The sequence below is a fragment of the Amphibalanus amphitrite genome, unplaced genomic scaffold (assembly GCF_019059575.1).
Source record: "Amphibalanus amphitrite isolate SeventyFive unplaced genomic scaffold, NRLGWU_Aamphi_draft 000216F_arrow, whole genome shotgun sequence".
In the NCBI taxonomy this organism is placed as follows: Eukaryota; Metazoa; Arthropoda; class Thecostraca; order Balanomorpha; family Balanidae; genus Amphibalanus; species Amphibalanus amphitrite.
Genome location: NW_024881711.1, coordinates 33,492 through 52,348, shown reverse-complemented (window position 1 = coordinate 52,348; position 18,857 = coordinate 33,492). Strand labels below are relative to the sequence as shown.

The 18,857-nt window shown below is 53.0% G+C and overlaps 1 protein-coding gene and 1 long non-coding RNA gene across 2 annotated transcripts in view; one reads left to right on the top strand and one right to left on the bottom strand.

Annotated features, from left to right (window-relative positions):
• LOC122385365 (excitatory amino acid transporter 1-like) overlaps positions 1-18,421 on the bottom strand; it is a 113,855-nt gene extending 95,434 nt beyond the window's left edge. Inside the window, exon 1 of the mRNA XM_043373593.1 lies at positions 18,188-18,421. The gene's annotated coding sequence lies outside the window, so the exon portion shown is untranslated. The remainder of the gene's footprint in view (positions 1-18,187) is intronic.
• LOC122385368 lies at positions 3,738-4,191 on the top strand. Its single transcript, XR_006257190.1, has 2 exons — positions 3,738-3,928; positions 4,040-4,191. It is a non-coding gene; the product is annotated as an uncharacterized LOC122385368 (long non-coding RNA).
• Positions 18,422-18,857: the final 436 nt, after the last annotated feature.

Sequence of the window (18,857 nt, the reverse complement as noted above, 5' to 3'; positions counted from 1 at the left end):
GGCACAACGTTCTACGACACGATGCTGACCTCGGCAATGGAGCCGTAAGGCACCGACGGGCGACGGGCGCGGCGAAACGCCGGCTCAGCGGCGGCGGGCTCCAGTTCGCAGCACGGGTACCTGAGCACACCACCTGACTGAAAACACAGCCACCCGCATGGCGAACAAGTCTTTGCAATACGCTTAAAAAGATTATGCCTTAACCGAGTGATCTTGAATGCAGCGCATGCCGCATAGGACACCTAGCGACAGTGAATTCTAGTACACCTTTGCCACAAATAGGTACGCCTGCAGTAAAATTATCATCCAAGCTAAACTAGCTTGACCTTAGTCAACAACACGTAAGATGGAGCGCATCTTATATGCAGGTAATGCTGACAGGCGAGGTCATTGGTTTTTAGGGCCGAGGTCATTTGTTCCATTAATCGCTGAGGGTCAATAGCATTGGTAAGGACCAATAGCCGATTTCTATGATCGCCGGAACGGAAACTATGCGACGCCCCACATTCTAAGATAGAACAAGCGGGAACATCAGAACACACAAGAAAAGTCATCAATATGTGATGTTGATGACTTCACCAAAGCTTGACAGCTTCCAAATGCATTGTAGTATTGTAGTCAGTTGCGACTTGTACCATTAGGAATAAAGGTGGTGCAAAACATGCAAACGTGCATTTGCGCACATATTCTACGCAATTACATGTACATACAAGCAATTGCGCCAATTACAGAGGCTCACCAGGAGAGCCAGCGCCTGCCCTACCCGGCCCTGTCCGGTCTGGTCCTACCCTGCAGCTTACCCTGCCCTGCCATGCCCTGTCCGGACTCCGGACCGCCGCGCCGGCCCGGACCGGCCCTACCCTATATGCCCGGCCTGGTCCTACCCTGCCCTGGCCCGGACTCCGGACCGCCGGACTGGACCGGCCCTACCCCTGCCCGGACCGGCGCGGCAGTGCCGTGCAGGACGGTCCAGACAGAGTGTCGGCAAATTGATCTCCAGGGTGGCGGCGTGCGACCGCATTGATCACCGACTCGTGTTCCACAGGCCCTACCTGCCTGCGGCCGGCGCGCAGCACCAGCCCCGGAGAGGGCCAGCTCCGCACCCCTGGCTATAGGTGCCGCGCCCTCCGGCTGCCGGCCATCTGCAGGGCAGGGCCGGCAGCTGACCGCCAGGCTCCGGCCCGCAGACCGACTTTGTGAGAGTCTCCCCTGGGATCACAGCGGCAACAGAGCACCGATCGCCAGCAGCGGACCGGCCGCACAAGCTCGGCAGTACACCGAGCGGACCGGACCCAGTGGCGCAGCCAGGGGGGGGGGGGGTCAGAGGGTCAGCTGACCCCCCCGAAATTTCTGTCAGGGGCCCGCTCGAGAGAGAGAGAGAGAGAGAGAGAGAGAGAGAGAGAGAGAGAGAGAGAGAGAGAGAGAGAGAGAGAGGGAGGGAGGGAGGGAGGAGAGAGGTCCTAATCTAACCGGACGAGAAAACTGGCCCGGGCCCACTGAGTGGATGGGGCCCGGGCCCCCCGTGGATGGGTCCGGGCCCCCGGGAGAACGGGCCCCGGGCCTCGGGTGGACGGGGTCCGGACTCCCGGTTGGATGGCGCCCGGGCCCCCGGGAGAACTGGCTCGGGCCCCTGGGAGAACGAGCCCGGACCCCCTGGGTGGATGGGGCCCGGGCCCCCGTGGATGGGTCCGGGCCCCCGGGCGAACGGGCCCCGGGCCCCGGGTGGACGGGGCCCGGACCCCGGTTGGATGGGGCCCCGGCCCCCGGGAGAACGGGCCCGGGCCTCCCGGAGAACGGGCCCGGGCCCCCGGGAGAACTGGCCCGGGCCCCTGGGAGAACGGGTCCGGGCCCCCGGGAGAACTGGCCCGGGCCCCTGGGAGAACGGGTCCGGGCCCCTGTGTGGATGGGGCCCGGGCCCCCCGTGGATGGGTCCGGGCCCCCGGGAGAACGGGCCCCGGGCCTCGGGTGGACGGGGTCCGGACTCCCGGTTGGATGGCGCCCGGGCCCCCGGGAGAACTGGCTCGGGCCCCTGGGAGAACGAGCCCGGACCCCCTGGGTGGATGGGGCCCGGGCCCCCGTGGATGGGTCCGGGCCCCCGGGCGAACGGGCCCCGGGCCCCGGGTGGACGGGGCCCGGACCCCGGTTGGATGGGGCCCCGGCCCCCGGGAGAACTGGCCCGGGCCCCTGGGAGAACGGGGCCGGGCCCCCCTTTGTAGATAGGGCCCGGGCTTCCCGTGGATGGGTCCGGGGCCCCGGGAGAACTGGGCCGCTTGGGCGATTGTTTCGCTGTAATTTTTGTAGGGTAGCTGCATCCCTTCTACCAAAGGTCGGGTACTGTTGATCTATGTGAGTGACCCCCACTGCACGTGCAAAATACAAAAAGAAGAGGTGCCAAATTTGTTCCCATTTCAATAACTCGGTAATTACTGGGGCGATTTCGCTGAAACTTGGCATACAGGTAGGCACCCAACAGGCAATGCGATCCCATGTGTTGCGGTTAGGGTGTTACTGCACGTGCGCACGTGCAGCGGGGTGCTTCCAGATCTCGAGAACGGCTGGGCCGATTGCGCTCAAATTTGGTACACGGTTGGGGATCGGTTAGTAGGGTGCCGTGCAAAAGTCAGTTTGGACCCCGTTCGCACGTGCGCACGTGCAGAATGCCGCTTCCTGATCTCAGGAACGGCTGGGCCGATCGCGTTCAAATTTGGCGCACCGCTAGCGACCGGTTAGAAGGGTGCTTTGCAAATGCACAAGCCTGTTGGAAGTACCCTCTCGCCCTTCCGCACGTGCAGGGCTCACTATCTCGCTCGCTCGTTCTTCGCCCAAAAGGCGTTTTACTGGTAGTAACATATTTCTGTCGATACAATTGTAGTGTGAGAGTTGGGTTTTGGAGGCTGTCGTCTCGGCGCCGCGGGGAGCGTCGGCCGGCCGCCGTCTGCCCCGTCCCCTCCGGTGTGGACGGAGGGCACATCTGGTGTCGGAGCGGTCCCGGCGGCCGTTCGTCCCAGTTTCGGGGCCATGCCGGCGCGTCGGATAGGACAGAGGGGGAGTCGTGTCCGAGCCATGGGACCGCACGGTGGTGTGTGAGGGTGAGCGAGCAATACAAAGCAATCTGGCAAAGATTACCTTTTACAAGCTATTTCGGCAACATGCCTGAAGAGAGCGATGGTGCAGTGACGCGGCAGTGATCGGCACCGTTTGCAACGACTTGCAACGGAGCTGTCGAGGCAGTGAGAAGCAGGGGTCGCCCAGGAGCCGTGGCGTCTGCCGTGGACCCCGCCCGTCACCTCGTCTGTCCCGGTGGCTGCTGCTGGACCGGCCCATACACAGCCGGCCGGGAGGATCGGCAGATACGGCGAGGTGGACTGCGACCGGCAGAAGAACCTAGTGCCGCTGGACTAACTGGACACTGAGCGGCTGGGCCGCTCTGTGCAATGCTCTGGCGAGTGATGCTCGCAGTGAGGGTGCTGGCGAGTGATGCTCGCAGTGAGTGCGCTGGCGAGTGATGCTCGCAGTGAGGGTGGTGGCGAGTGGTGCTCGCAGTGAACGTGTTGGCGAGTGATGCTCGCAGTTAGTGCGCTGGCGAGTGATGCTCGCAGCGGTGAAGGTGACAGCCGGTGGGGCTGTGGAGGTGGTGGCAGCCGGTGGGCTGTGGAGGTGGTGGCAGTTGCCGGCACTGCACTGGAAATTCCGCAGGAGGGCCGTGTGGTGGCAGTCGCCAGCACTGCAATGGAAATTCCACAGGAGGGCCGTGTGGTGGCAGTCGCCGGCACTGCACTGGAAATTCCACAGGAGCCGTGTGGTGGCAGTCGCCGGCACTGCACTAGAAATTCCACAGGAGGGCCGTGTGGTGGCAGTGACCGGGACTTTTTAGAATAAGTGTCTGATTGTTTGTGAGCTCGTGGTTTTTGTGTGCATTTGATTTAAGGTGACCAATTGATTTTGTGTGCGCCTTTGATGGACAGGAGAGGGCAAGTGGTTGAATGAGAGAGCTGGTAGTTTCGTGGCATCTGTGGTCCGTGTGTGCATTTGATTTAAGGTGACCAATTGATTTTGTGTGTGCCGTTGATGGACAGGAGAGGGCAAGTGGTTGAATGAGAGAGCTGGTAGTTTCGTGGCATCTGTGGTCCGTGACAAAATTGGTGAGCCTGGCCAAGCGCATTTCTTCATGCCGGGCGCTGCACGTAAAAAGATTCTTAAATGATTGGGGAAGGCACGTGGACATTATGCGTGCTGATTAGGAGCGTTTAAGAGAATGGCTTAGGATTGCTTGCCTGGTTGTGTGCGTGTTTGTGTTAAAATTTCAGTGGTTGATTCTTGAGAATCAGGGGAAGGTGTAGTGTGAGAGTTGGGTTTTGGAGGCTGTCGTCTCGGCGCCGCGGGGAGCGTCGGCCGGCCGCCGTCTGCCCCGTCCCCTCCGGTGTGGACGGAGGGCACATCTGGTGTCGGAGCGGTCCCGGCGGCCGTTCGTCCCAGTTTCGGGGCCATGCCGGCGCGTCGGATAGGACAGAGGGGGAGTCGTGTCCGAGCCATGGGACCGCACGGTGGTGTGTGAGGGTGAGCGAGCAATACAAAGCAATCTGGCAAAGATTACCTTTTACAACAATCTACCACAGCAGCCAATAGATGACTTAGGACAGGCACATGGGACTACTTAAATATTGTCCGATAGAAGCAGGCAACAGCTCTGTTAGCGTATATGCTATGCATATTGCGGAAGGGGCACATTTCGGCCTCGAAAGATACGAATTCGTATCTCATGGTAACATATTTCTGTCATGGTCAATTCGCGTAGAAATTGAACACCGGTCGGGTGATTACCGAGCTATTGCTCTATCAAAATTTTCCGATTCAAACTCGCTTAGGGTTATCGTGTAGGTAAAGGGGGCCCGCTCAGCAGAATGCGTATGAAATATGGAAAAATTCTGAAAAATGGGTGGGGGCCCGCACACTAGGGGGCCCGCTTTGGAGGCGATGACCCCCCCGAAACCAAATCCTGGCTGCGCCACTGACCGGACCCGAGCGGACCATTGGTGTAGTCGACTACAGAATGATGTTCCACTCCTCAGAAGCTATCAGTTGACCGGAGCGCTAAGTTGTGCCGTTTATCACGCAATCAAGCGTGTCGATTGTGAGCATTGGCCATTGGGACAAAGCTATCATTTGTGAACTCAGCACGTGTGGCGGCACAGCCTACCACTCCAGGCAAATAATTGCCTGTGAAAAGTGGAACATCATTCTGTAGTCAGACTATACACCAGGAGGACCGGCGCGACACGGGGGGAGGGGGGGGGGACTCAAGCAGCGGCGGCCAAAAACCGAAAACGAGCGGCGCCTGAACTGTGCGCGGTCATACACCGGACCCGAGCAGCATTTCAGCTGACGCTGAGTGTGGCCACCTCGACGCGCCGCCCGCTGCCTGCTGACCGCTGACGCCGCCCGCTGCCCGCTGATGTCGCCCGCTGACCGCTGATGTCGCCGCCCGCTGACCGCTGACGTCGCTGCCCGCTGACCGCTGACCGCTGATGTCGCTGCCCGCTGACCGCTGACACCGCCGTCCGCCCGCTGATGCCGCCGCCCGCTGACCGCTGACCGCTGACGCCGCCCGCTGACCGCTGATGTCGCCGCCCGCTGACCGCTGACGGCGCCCGCTGCCCGCTGACACCGCCGCCGCCCGCTGATGCCGCCGCTGACCGCTGACGCCGCCCGCTGACCGCTGATGTCGCCGCCGCCGGCCGCTGACGCTGCTCGGAGCTGCACGGGCGCCGTGACGCGGCGCCGGCCGGTCGGCCGGTGAGAGATGGGCTGGCTGCCAGTTGTGGCGCAGGTGTCCCTGTGCGGCGAGCAGCGGCGCGGAGTCACCACGTCCCCGCCGCGCGCCGGTCAGCTGCGGCCCGTCACCAGCGAACGGCGGAGAGTCGGCGGCCATGCACCCCACCTCCGCGACTCCTCACATTCAGTTCACACGTCCTGCTTACGATTCCAAAGCAAAAACTGCCATCCGTCGCGCCAGCCCCCTCGGCGATTAAATTGCCGTGGGGGCTGGTGCCGTTCTGGTGCCAATTAAAGTGCCGTGCCAGCACCTCTGACCGGCTGCTCATTAATCCGTCGTCATGGCACCGAACGCCTCGGCATGTCCGCATGGTGCCGGCCGAAACGCCAGAGAATGACCATCACATGCAGGGCGCACCGCGTCGGGCGCGGCGCAATAGAGCAAACAGGTCCGTGACTGGACTGGCAGAGGGCAGCGGCAGAGGCCCACAGAGTGGCAGAGGGGCTGCGGGTAAGCCCAGAGAGTGGCAAAGGGGCTGCGGGTAAGCCCATAGAGTGGCAGAGGGGCTGCGGGTAAGCCCAGAGAGGCAGAGGGGCTGCGGGTAAGCCCATAGAGTGGCAGAGGGGCTGCGGGTAAGCCCATAGAGTGGCAGAGGGCTGCGGCCGAGGCCCAGAGATTGGCAGAGGGGCTGCAGGTAAGCCCAGAGAGTGGCAGAGGGCTGCGGCAGAGACACAGAGAGTGGCAGAGGGCTGCGGCAGAGACACAGAGAGTGGCAGAGGGGCTGCGGCAGAGACACAGGGAGTGGTAAGGTCGCACAGCGCACCAGCGGAGGCAAAGAGCGGCAAATATAGCTGTATCCTGCCGACGCACCCGAACAGTAGTGTTTGATTAGGCAGCGATAATGTCATGAGCCGAACCGTCAAAGGTCCCGAGAAAACGTGTCGGCGTTGTTTCAGTCGACTGAATATGCTAAATGTTAGGATGACTTAGCCCGTCAATGTGGGCTGCAGAGCTCCAACTCGACGAGACTGATAGGCCGCAAGTTACATGGTCCAAATCACGCTTGTCTCGCATTGCTAATAGGCTTACTCAATGCATATTGCATAGGTATATGATGCCATTACTGCAGTCAATGTAAAAGGAGACAATAAAAACATTGGTATGGAAAAGTATAGTACCTACGATATTTCAGAATGCAGACCCGCGTAATGCACGCTGGGAATGCGCGCTGGCCGTGCTGGCGGGCAGTGTCAGTCGGAGCCAGTTGGAAGCCAAGCTGATTGCTGCTCCAGTTCTCACACCTGTAGAAACTCCTTATTATCGTCATCCTCCTCCATGAAATGACTGCAAAAGTCTTGCAGAGAAAACCAAGCATTAGGTACGAAACGTAATTTAATATGCCCTGGTACGAAATACCTACCAATGATGGATGAGCTATATTTATAAGGATATTTTGCTTAATTGTAATTTAACCTACTTTCATTGCAGCAATTGCTGCATTTAATTGTACCTAATATATTTAGTTCACCCTATAGATTATGGACTGATCTTGAGAGGTGAATAATACAACGTGGTTCGTTCGCACAAGTTATATTTGATAAGGTATCGTTTTCAGCACTGCAGCTGTGCAGTGGTTTGGCCATAATTTGCTCCACAAAGTTCTGTCCAGCCACTAGGCCTATTGAGGCATAGACATAGACAGCGGTGTGGGACGGGTGTGTGTCTCAACTCTCAATGGTTTCGCTCACAGTCAACACTGAGGTCTTTTTCGAATGCAATCTCTAGTCGGTCTGAGGCATCCAAATCAGGACTTGGTTCCTGGTGCACCATAATCAGAGCAGCCAAGCAGGAGTTAGGCCTTCGTAAATGGTCGTTCGCGTTGAACATAAGTGGTTTGTTGAATACGCTTAACACTCAATTAGTTTTGACAGTCTGACTTCTGAGATTTGTTTTACAGTAATATTGCGAAAAAATGACGGATTGATTACATATTTTTACCTATAGCAAGAAAATTTGACATTTTTATCTCCTCGAGGAATGAGGTTCTGTTTAGCATTTTGCGGAGTTTCGGCCTGCAGCGGAATTCTGCGGGGTTTCAGAGGTCCGGACTCCGGATCCCGGCGGGGTTTGAGAGGTCCGGACTCCGGATCCCGGCGCGCCCGCTAAGGCAGGCTTCTATGAGGCCCACTTAAAAGTGACCATCCCGCCCAAGGCTACAAGGCTTTTGAACTCCATCCCACCTTAACGTTAGTTTGAGTTGAGATAGCCAAATTTGGGTCCCTGGCTTGCACTACCGGTTTGAGCACTCACAACATCGAAAAATGCTTTGATTCCGAGATATTTAATTTCAAAGTCTGCAGTTTTCGGATTCTCAAGGGGCTAATGCATTTGAATGCCCCCTTAGAATTTGTGACGTGAGCGCAAATCTAACGATTTTTAAATCCATACATGAATCTATCGATTCATGTTATCTATGTTAAATCGTATACTAAACCCTTTGGTAAAACGGGGTGGTATATGCTGCTTTTCGCGCAACATCTGCCGCACTTTTAGGATGCCAAATTATTGCTTCCAAATGACGTCACAGGAACAGCGTAGGTCCAAAAAAGTAAACAAATATTAAATGTACCTAATATCTTGAAAACCAGTGAATATGTTTCAGTGAAATTTGGTAGATATTCGTTTTTGCTCATGCTGAACCGAGAGACATCTTTTTAATGCCCGTTCATTTACTTTTCTGAAGGTGGGAGTCGGGAGGGTCCCTTTAAACCGCGCCCCGGAGGGCTAATTGGCGGAGCCTGTCATACGTAAGGGGGGGGGGAGCATCTCGGAAAGCTACCGACCGATTTTCAAAATTCAGACGGCATTAGATAGCCCCACCGAGGAACTATCAGGATGAGACCTAGGTTTGAAACGGGAAGAGCGGAACGCAAAACTTTTTCTGGTCGCCAATGGCAGAACATGACGTCATTCTGACGTCATTTGTAGCCAACCAATCATAGCCTCTGGGAAATGTTTGGCCCTAAGGTGTAAAACTGATGCCCGGAGCGGTCCTGCGAGTTTGGTGACGATATCCGCTGCACTTAAGGAGATATCGACAGAAAAGGAGAGGGGGCGCCCCCCCCCCCCCCCCGGAGCGCGGGCCGGGACGACCGAGTCCTCCAACCGAGAGACCAAAACAGGCCAAGACTTCCACCGAGTCGGGACGAAATGGCGGCCTTACGTCGATTCCGCTGTGCCACCACACTCGCCGTCAAATGGTCCATTATGGACCATCCGTCCATTCGATTCACAGAATAACGAAATGAATGTCAAGCCAATGCGAGTTTCAATAGAGTGTTCATAATTCATATACATAGATATCAAAATACGTATAGGTACCTATACCACAAGTACGTATCAGTGACCAATCGCCTTTTCCATTTGGGGAACATGGATCGCGAGAGCTTCCACAATCTGGAAGGCTCTGTTAATTAAGTCGGCATGGTGCGGGCGGGGCCGGTGAAGGGGCAGGGAGGGTCGCCGACTGCCATCCGACACAGAGCGCTGCCACAGCCAGCCTCTGATGAGGTCCGGCTGAGGCTGGCGGCCGCGGCGCGCTCGTTAGCACAGACATCGGCCCCATCTGAACCCTACACAGACATCGGCCTCATCTGAACCCTACACAGAGATCGGCCTCAGCTGAACCCTACACAGAGATCGGCCCCATCTGAACCCTACACAGACATCGGCCCCATCTGAACCCTACACAGACATCGGCCTCAGCTGAACCCTACGCAGACATCGGCCTCAGCTGAACCCTACACAGAGATCGGCGTTATCTGAACCCTACACAGAGATCGGCCTCGGCTGAACCCTACACGGACATCGGCCTCAGCTGAACCCTACACAGACATCGGCCTCAGCTGAACCCCACAGACATCGGCCTCAGCTGAACCCTACGCAGACATCGGTCTCATCTGAACCCTACACAGAGATCGGCCTCATCTGAACCCTACATAGAGATCGGAATTATCTGAACCCTACACAGACATCGGCCTCAGCTGAACCCTACACAGAGATCGGCCTTATCTGAACCCTACACAGAGATCGGCCTCATCTGAACCCTACATAGATCGGCCTCATCTGAACCCTACACAGACATCGGCCTCATCTGAACCCTACACAGAGATCGGCCTCAGCTGAACCCTACACAGAGATCGGCCTCATCTGAACCCTACACAGAGATCGGCCTCATCTGAACCCTACACATAGATCGGCCTCAGCTGAACCCTACACAGAGATCGGCCTCATCTGAACCCTACACCGCCGGCGGCCACTCACCGCAGCGCCGCCGGCGAGCGGGCGGCAGGGGCCAACCCCTTCAGGGCGCTAGGGGCCCACCCCTGCAGGGCGGCACCAGTCGATCCCTATAGGGCGGCTGCAAAGGTCACATTCCCAACCACAGGTCGGCTGAGGAAATGGAGTAGGTACACTCCAAGATACAGGTCGGTATGTCCGTTATAATTTTCACTCTGAGTGTACTCGGTAGAAAGCAAAACAATAATAGTTTAAACTTTTAGCTCAATTATCCATTCCTTCTCAAGTCTGTATCTACGAAACCATCGAAATCACGTCAACCAATTTATCAGATATCCATTGGCTTATTTATCGAGCGTGATCCTTCTCGAAATCTTATTTCAGCTGGCGGACAGTCGCATCAATCTGAGCCCCTGTGCCTCGGGGAGAGTCCACATCGAATTTCAGGGATCATCGCAGAGATCCTGTCGCTCGCGGCGGTCACTGCCGTCCCCTCTGCCGACGGCTCGCTCCGAGCGCGATCCAGGCAGCGGTCCGCGAGCAGCCGACGGTCGCCCACACCGCTCACCGCGACAACACGGCGACCTTCCCCAGCGCGCAGCGGCTGGACGAGCCGTCTCGGCGCGGCCCGCTCCCAGCTCCGCCGCTCCGCGACCCGCCGCCCACTGGTCGGCCAGTCGCCGTCGACGGGCGAGCCCCATCGGCCGCGACGCGACGATGCTCGGGGCGATTAGGACGGGACGTGAGGGGATCGGTCGGACTCGACTCGGCCGGCCCGGTGCGCCGTGGAGCCGACCGACCGGCAGCCGCAGCGGGCCGCCGACACTTCCGGCCGCCGGTACACCTTCAGAAACGTCGCAATACCAGCGCAACGAGCCAAAATTCGACTCCAACGAAAAACCCGCAAACCTCGCAGAACTCGCAGACCTCGCAGCGAGGAGAATCGAAAGTTGGCTCAAAATCAACTTTTGGAATGCGATGCAAGGTCGCTTGCAAGCTAAAAACATGCAGACTCGCTTGTTACATGGTAGTATGGGTCACTCAGCATAGATTGTATTATTTAATTTGGAAGAAACCCGAAAACCCAAAAACCCGCAACCCGCATGCGAGGTCCGGTGTGGGGCGGCCGTTACTGATGCCCAATATTTTTCACATCATTTTTTTTTTGCCCGGCATCAGTTGGCTAGAACGCTAAGTTGTGCCGTTTATCACGCAGTTATGCCTGTCGATGGTTAGGTTTGGGTTACAGCATTAAACTGTGAGCTCGGTCCGTGTGATGCGGCACAGTCCACCACTCCAGGCAACCGATTGCCCGTGAAAAGTGGAACATCATTCTGTGGTCAACTCGTTAACTGTATAGGTAGGTACTCTGTACAAAACAGTCGAACTGCTGGGCTCATAAAAAGGTGGCAGGAGAATCCAAATAAATAGTGACATCATTGAACCCAACATTTATGTCCGCGCGTCTGGTACAATTAACGTTGTATTTTTATTAACCTCACCATATTATTTTTAATTACCTGAGATTTTATATGTTTGCCAAATTCCCTTTTTCTTGAAGGGGCGTTTTAATGCCCCTTTCTTGTTTGCAGTTAAATGACGAAGTACATGAATGAACAGCATAATGGCATGTATTGCAAGATAACCACATGATCAATGACTACGAAAGGTTTTAAAATTATTTACAAAATGAATATACCTATTTTGGACACTGTCCCTCTTCGGTTCAAAAATGCAGATTAAGTCATTTGGTCACAACGGCGCCATAATATGTCGATTACCGCCAAGTTCAATTACCTACCGGCTAGTCATTTAGGCCCACCGTTTTTTAAAAGGAATATTTTTGATAAGGACAGGGCGTTATCACGGCTCGGACTAAAGGTGGGGTGCTTACGCTACTCGCTTCATTTTACATGGGAAATGTACTATAGGTACTCAACTCACTTTAAACGTTATGGAACATGTACTAAAAAAGGTGAAGGTTGACAGCGGATAAGCAAAAGACTGAGACATGTCATAATGTGCTACAAAATAATAAAAAGAGTTTCGGTGTTTCAGTGACAATTGCAAAGTATTCAGAGCGAATTTTGGCACCAGTTTTACCACCACACTATCTTAAATTTGTTGGAAGGTAGAAATACTCCTGATCAATCATTAAAGGGACCCTCCCACCTTCAAAAAAGTTAATGAATTGGCACGAAAGTGATGTCGCTCGGTTCAGAAAGAGCGAAAACGAATATCTACCAAATTTCATCGAAAAATATTCACCGGTTTTCAAGATATTAGACTTTTACTTTTGTTTACTTTTTGGGATCTCCGCTGTTCCTAGCGACTTTATTTGAAAGTGCGGCATTTGTTGCGCGCAAAGCAGCATATACCACCGCGTGCTACCAAACGTTTTAGTAAAAGATTTAAAAATCGTTAGATCTCCGCTGACGTCACAAATTCTAAGGGGGCATACCAATGCACTAGCCCCTTAGAATCCGAAAACTGCAAGTTTGAAATTCCATATCTCCGAATTAAAGCATTTGTCGATGTTGTGAGTGCCCAAACCGGTATTTGCAGGCCATGGCCACCAATTTGGCTATCTCAACTCAAAACTAATGCTAAGGTGGGAGTGTCCCTTTAACCCGCGCCCCAGTGGCGGTCTCAGCCAACTTCGCCCTAGTGGGGGGGGGGGGCATATGTTACCACCCACCTCTAACTCAAAAACTAAGAGGGCTAGGAAGACGCGGTAAAAAGCAGTCGATAGCTCTCAATGCGTACGTTTGAAAGTACTTAGGTTATTTTCATCTTAGAACAATATTGGGGTCACTGGAGGTCATCAAAGGTCAAAATTTGCCAAATGTCATTATATTTCTCAGAAAACATGCATTTATCTCGGGAACTATGATAGCTAGAAAAACGAATGGCAAAGCAATCGATAGCTTTTAAACTCTTCTTATGAAAAGGTCATCATCAAAATTGACCTCAGGTCAACGGTTTAGCCTCCAGAGGGCAAAAACTCCAAAAATGCTAGGGGAAAGTGGGTGTATTGCGCCCTCCTAACCAATTGCGCCCACCAACATTCCCACGAATTCAATGGCATGTTTATAATTTTGTGTTCGAAAACAATATTTTCACCACCTGATAGTTCATTTTATGGCCCAAGCTCTCCGACGAAGCCAATCAGCAGGGCTCAGTTACGCCATCAAAGATATTACGGCGTTTTCTTAGCTTTTTTGCAGTATTTTGAACCGTTCGCTATAAAAATATGTGATACGTGTGTGATTTTCAGAGTGATATTTAGAAAGAAAGCCCATTTTTTCATTATATTTCACTTAAACAGTCAACTTCCTTCAGCATATTTATGAATAACTTCTACGCTTTTATTAAAAAGTACCTCAATTCTAATTGCGCCCATGGTAATTGCGCCATGGGGGCGCAAATAGAATAATGGTGTAGCTATTGTATCACGACAGTACGAATGCACCATTAACTGATTGCAATAAAGAAGGAGTTTAATGCCAGGCAGGGGAGCAGCCCGCTGTCGCCAGTCTGCAAATTATTTCTCTCGTCAAACTTATAATGCAGCTGCCATTCAGGCTGCCAATTTGTGGTGTAATTGACAAAATACGGCATTTTCAACATGGACTCGGGCGTGAGAGGTGACAGCTATGATCAAAAAGTAAAAACTGATGTCAACAAGTTGTCGAAACGATAAAAATTAATAATTTTGAGAGAAACGATTGAAAATTTAACCATACTTTCACATATATCTAGTCGGTTACATAAAACGTTTTCGTTGCACTCTTACAAACATACGGACACATGTAAAGTTATTTACCTGGGCAAAAAAACATCGCTATTTATATCTACATTTATTATTTATCCAGCCTGATTAACATTAAAAATGTATAAGTAAGCCGCATTGACATTACACTGCCGGGGTGTATGCATTCCGTCTCATTCGCTTAGCCATGTTTAGGTATAGGGCGCAATTTGATTCTAATTGCGCCATCCCCCTGGCGCAATTTACAGCAGTTGTCGGTAAATGCGCCCTTTTGCATGTTTCTGAAAAGCAGCTGTCGGAAGCAAACGAAACATTCTTAATTGATCGGGAGGCTCTTAAATCGTAGCTAATGAGTTCCTCTTTGAAGTGGTTACCAGTGCATGCTTATATCTCCAGCGGTTTTCTTACAATTAGCGTTTTTCCTTAAGGTGGCGCAATTCACCCTCCTTCCCCTACATTCTGCGATGATGTAGTGTTGTTCCTGTTAGCATGTGTCAAGTATGTGCGTTATGTAGTCTCGTTTCCCCAGTCCATTGCTATATGATGACACGAGCATGTAATAGCCTCTTGTTTTGACGGAATTGCTCACGATGTAAAATAAATAAATAAATAAATAAATAAATAAAAAATAGCTGTTTTTACGAAAAGTGTTTTTCGACAATAACTTTCGACTAAAAAAAGCCACGACATTTCTATTGCCAGAATCGTGTTCCTCTCGCCGAGACGCGTCGAATGAACTATAATTTGACCTTGAAAGGTCAACTTGAAAATTTGACCTCAGGTCAAGGTCATGATCTGACCGGAAAAGGTCATGTTGCATATCAGTCGATGCGTCTCGGCAAGACAAACACAATGAAGCCATCCCCAGCGTTCTATCTCTTTCCAATCGAGAGTTATTGGCAAAAATCTGTTGGTAGCCTCAAATGACCTCGGATGACCTTTCTAGAGGCTATCAGCAAAAATGACACCTTGGTCATCACGGGTGGTCCAAATCATTGTGATTCTGAAATATTTGGACTGTTCCTATGCATACACACGGATCTAGAGACATTTTCATTTTTCTCCATTGCCTTATAATGGTAAGATCACGACACTGACCTGACCTTAGGTCACAGATATAAAAAATCCGAGATATACAAATTGTAGGCGTCTATAACATCATGCAATCCACCAAGTTTGAAACCTTTCTGACAAACACTGCAGGCTGGACATGATCGCAAACTTTTTTTCAGGCTTGGTCAGTTAACTTGACCTGGTGACCTGACCTGACATGACCTGGGGTCAAAAATTTCACACATTGTCCAAAATTGATGTACCAAAAGCTACCCCAAGCGGCGCGGTGCTACGCGCCGCGGTTTTTTATTTACACGCAAAAAACGCGACAGGGTGGTAACATATGCCCCCCCCCCCCACTGGGGCGAAGGTTAAATAGTAAATTACACATTTTCGGCGCAATCACAATCAGCTTTTGTGCATATAACTAGGTAAGTATCGATAAATACACACAGCCAGTCTCCGTCACCGCAACTATGCCGAGAAGAAAAATCGAGAAAGAGTCCGTATCTGGTACCTATGTGGTAACCGTCAGCAAAGAGTGAAGCAGTTTAGGTACAGTTAAGACTTCTGTAGCAGTCTAGGTAAATACCATCATTTAATATAACATTTGTCAATTTTACAAATACATAGGCAATAGGCATTTATAGCTGCATGACTCCTGGGTAGTCACAGGACGCGGTACGAGGCGATAAAAGAAAACAGTGGCCGCCCGGCGGCCAGGTACGATTGTATCTGTCATGGTGAGCTCACCCGAGCACGCAAGCCTGACGAATCGAGGCCAGCAAACGGGCGAAACAGACAGAGCCCGAGTCGGTGTCGATTAGAGATGTCAATCGGATACCAACATTTTGGTATACCGATACCAAACCAATACCAACTTGGTATTTGGTATTGCAATCCTCCTATATTTGGTATTTTGTTGGTATAATGAACCCTCACTAATATACAGGGTGTCTCACAAAAAGTGTACAGATTTAAAATGAAGATATTTCAGCATATAAGCACGCGCTCACGTCAAATGCAGGCTTATATTGAAGCTTAGCTCGTGCAAATTTATTTGACATACAATTTGTTAGTGAGAGTCATGAGACAGTTAAGTGAAGAGGAAAGGAAAATAATCGTGAAATTTTACCTTCAAACCGGTTCCCTGGTATTGACTCAGAGGAAATTTAGGGCTCATTTCCCTACAATAAGAGAGAAACCGCCGGCAAACACAATAAAACGGCTTACTGAACATTTCTTGGCTCACGGAACAGTCGGAAATCAAAACACTGGAAACAGCGGCCGCAAGATAACTGCCCGAACACCTTTGAAAATCGGACAAGTCATTCGGCGAGTTGAGGAAAAGCCTGGAGTGTCCGTGCGGCACCTTGCGCAACAAGTTGGACTCAGCCGCTGCTCCACGCATCGGATTCTTAGGAAGGACCTGAAGCTTAAGGCATACAGGTTATCAACATCTCAAGAGCTTTCCAAGTCTGATTGCCTACAACGGTTGGAGTTTTGCCGTTGGTTTTTAGGAAAGTGCTCGTCTTGCCCCAGTTTCATCGGCAACATTTGGTGGTCCGACGAGGCACACTTTTACCTTCACGGCTTACCTAATCGTCAAAACCACAGACACTGGGGCAAACACCCGCCAGAGAAGATTTTGGAAGTCCCATTACATTCTCCAAAAGTGACGGTCTGGTGCGCGCTTAGCGCCCAGGGCATAATCGGACCGATCTTCTTTGAAGACGGTGACGGAGAACCAGTGACGGTGACTTCAGACCGTTATCTGGCAGTGTTGAAGCGCTTTTGGCGGTCTCTCAACAGCAAGTGCGCGGACACCATTTGCCTGCAATGGTTCCAGCAGGACGGCGCTCCAGCGCACACGTCAAGAGCCACGCTGGCCTGGCTGACCGAGCGCCTGGGAAGCCGGCTGATCTCCAGGCGGGCCCCCCACAGCTGGCCACCCCACTCACCCGACCTCACCCCCATGGATTTCTATCTATGGGGGTATCTGAAGGATGTCGTGTACGTGAAGACGCCGCACACGCTAGACGAGCTCAAAAAGGCCATCAGAGGAGCCATACGCGGGATAACCATGGAGACATGCGCCCGTGTAGCCCAGGAGACCATGAGGCGCGCCACCACGTGCGCTGAGCGCAAAGGCTGTCATTTTGAGCATCTAAAAAAATGAGCGCATAGCTAGAGTATGGGAAACTGATTCGGTATGTGAATATAAAGACGTGCAAATGATATGCGAATAAATTTGCAAGCTTTGTGCTTTCCAGCGATATTTGTGTTTTTTACGTATGTTTTTAACTTACGGAGCTATTTACAAAACAAATATGTACACTTTTTGTGAGACACCCTGTATAAGAGGCTGATAAATTGGTATAGATTTGGTATTTGCCTCATGTTCCTAGGTTGGTTCGGTTTCGGTATTTCCTCACGGTTTTGGTTGGTATTTGGTTTAGTATCGGTATTCCGATTTTCTGTAATTGACATCACTAGTGTCGATCGCTTCGACGGGCAAAAACAAGAGTCTACCCGGACATCGTAGTAGTTTCTACAGGACATAGTGTAGTTCTACATAGCTCAGTCATGAGTTGAGTCGCTGTTATGAGACGTCGTTCTGCATCCAGCAGACTGTCGGGCGATAGAGGGCCTTCCCAGATGCGGTGGCGCGGCTCGACGTGACGGCGCACTGTCTGAATCGGCACCGAACGAGGCCGGCGGGCTGCGAGCGCGACCCCGATCCCACCCGCCGCCGCTGGACCCGGTACCAACCTGAACCGGCCTGCCCGATCTCATACAGGCCCTACGTCCCTATTCATGCATAAAGTAGCATGTATGATGACACATGTTAGCAAATAAGCATAAGAATCAACTAAAAGATTCCAGGGTAGGTACAGTCCACAGCAGAAGTAATGTGGGGTTTCAGTCATGGGTATGTTCTGCTTCTGAAGCTTAGGAACGATTAGCTAGACTACAATGAAACTTTAAATGTAGCTTATATGTATCGTCACCCTTGCAGCTGCGACTTTAGCTATTGACATCTTCTTTTCGATCACTCCGCATTAAACAATCGCCAGTCAAAGCCAACCGTTGAGATTGGTAAAACCCTACATTACTTTAGCTGTGGGCTGTACGTCAATATACGATGGACGGCAATGCGCAATATCACTCTTTAGAATTTGATAGCCGTTTTATGTAACTAAATTCGGCCAGTGCTGCTGAATCCTATTAACGACATAGCATTGTGCCTGCAGTTGCCGCCTGACTCTGCCCCGGCCCCGTGTTCCCACCTGATCCCTCTGTGGACGCGCTGCTCCGGGCTGCTCCGATGGGTGCCGTTCCGAGACCGTCCCGCCGCGCTCCGCACCGGCCACTACCGAGCACTGCGCCGCCGGCGGCGGACCGCGCCGCCCAGCGCTGCTAGAGGCCGAGGCCGCGGCGGCACCTGCTCGGCAGAGGGCACCACCGCCGGCCGACACAGGCAGACGCCGGACGAAACGCACCCCTGGCGCCGCGCCCGGGCCGCGACCTGTCCCGCGCCGCGCCGAGCCGTGCGCTCCGGCGGCGACACGCCCAGCCGACAGGGCGGGGGGCTGCGTGCCATTTTGGTCGGCGGGCCGCTCGGACCGGGCGACGGGCCGGATGTCGGACGCTGTTGCGCCCGGTCAGCGACTATCGACTGTCGCGCCGGCCGATTACAGGTCAGCAGCTGAGGCTGCTCGGAGACTGCGGCGTGTGCCAGGAAGCTAGAGCGGACGACACACCTCAGGGGCTCTGTGGTCGGCTGGCTGCCTTCACGGGTGCCAGTGGCGAAAAGAAAACTTCCGGTCTCAGCAGCCCAACCGTCCCCCTTATGAACTTCTCTGAACCCACGTCCCCCTTGCGAGCCTTCCTGATTCCACGGTTTCCCTGCGGACCTTCTTGTCCCCTTGGTCTGTCCTATACGGACCTTCCTGCCAC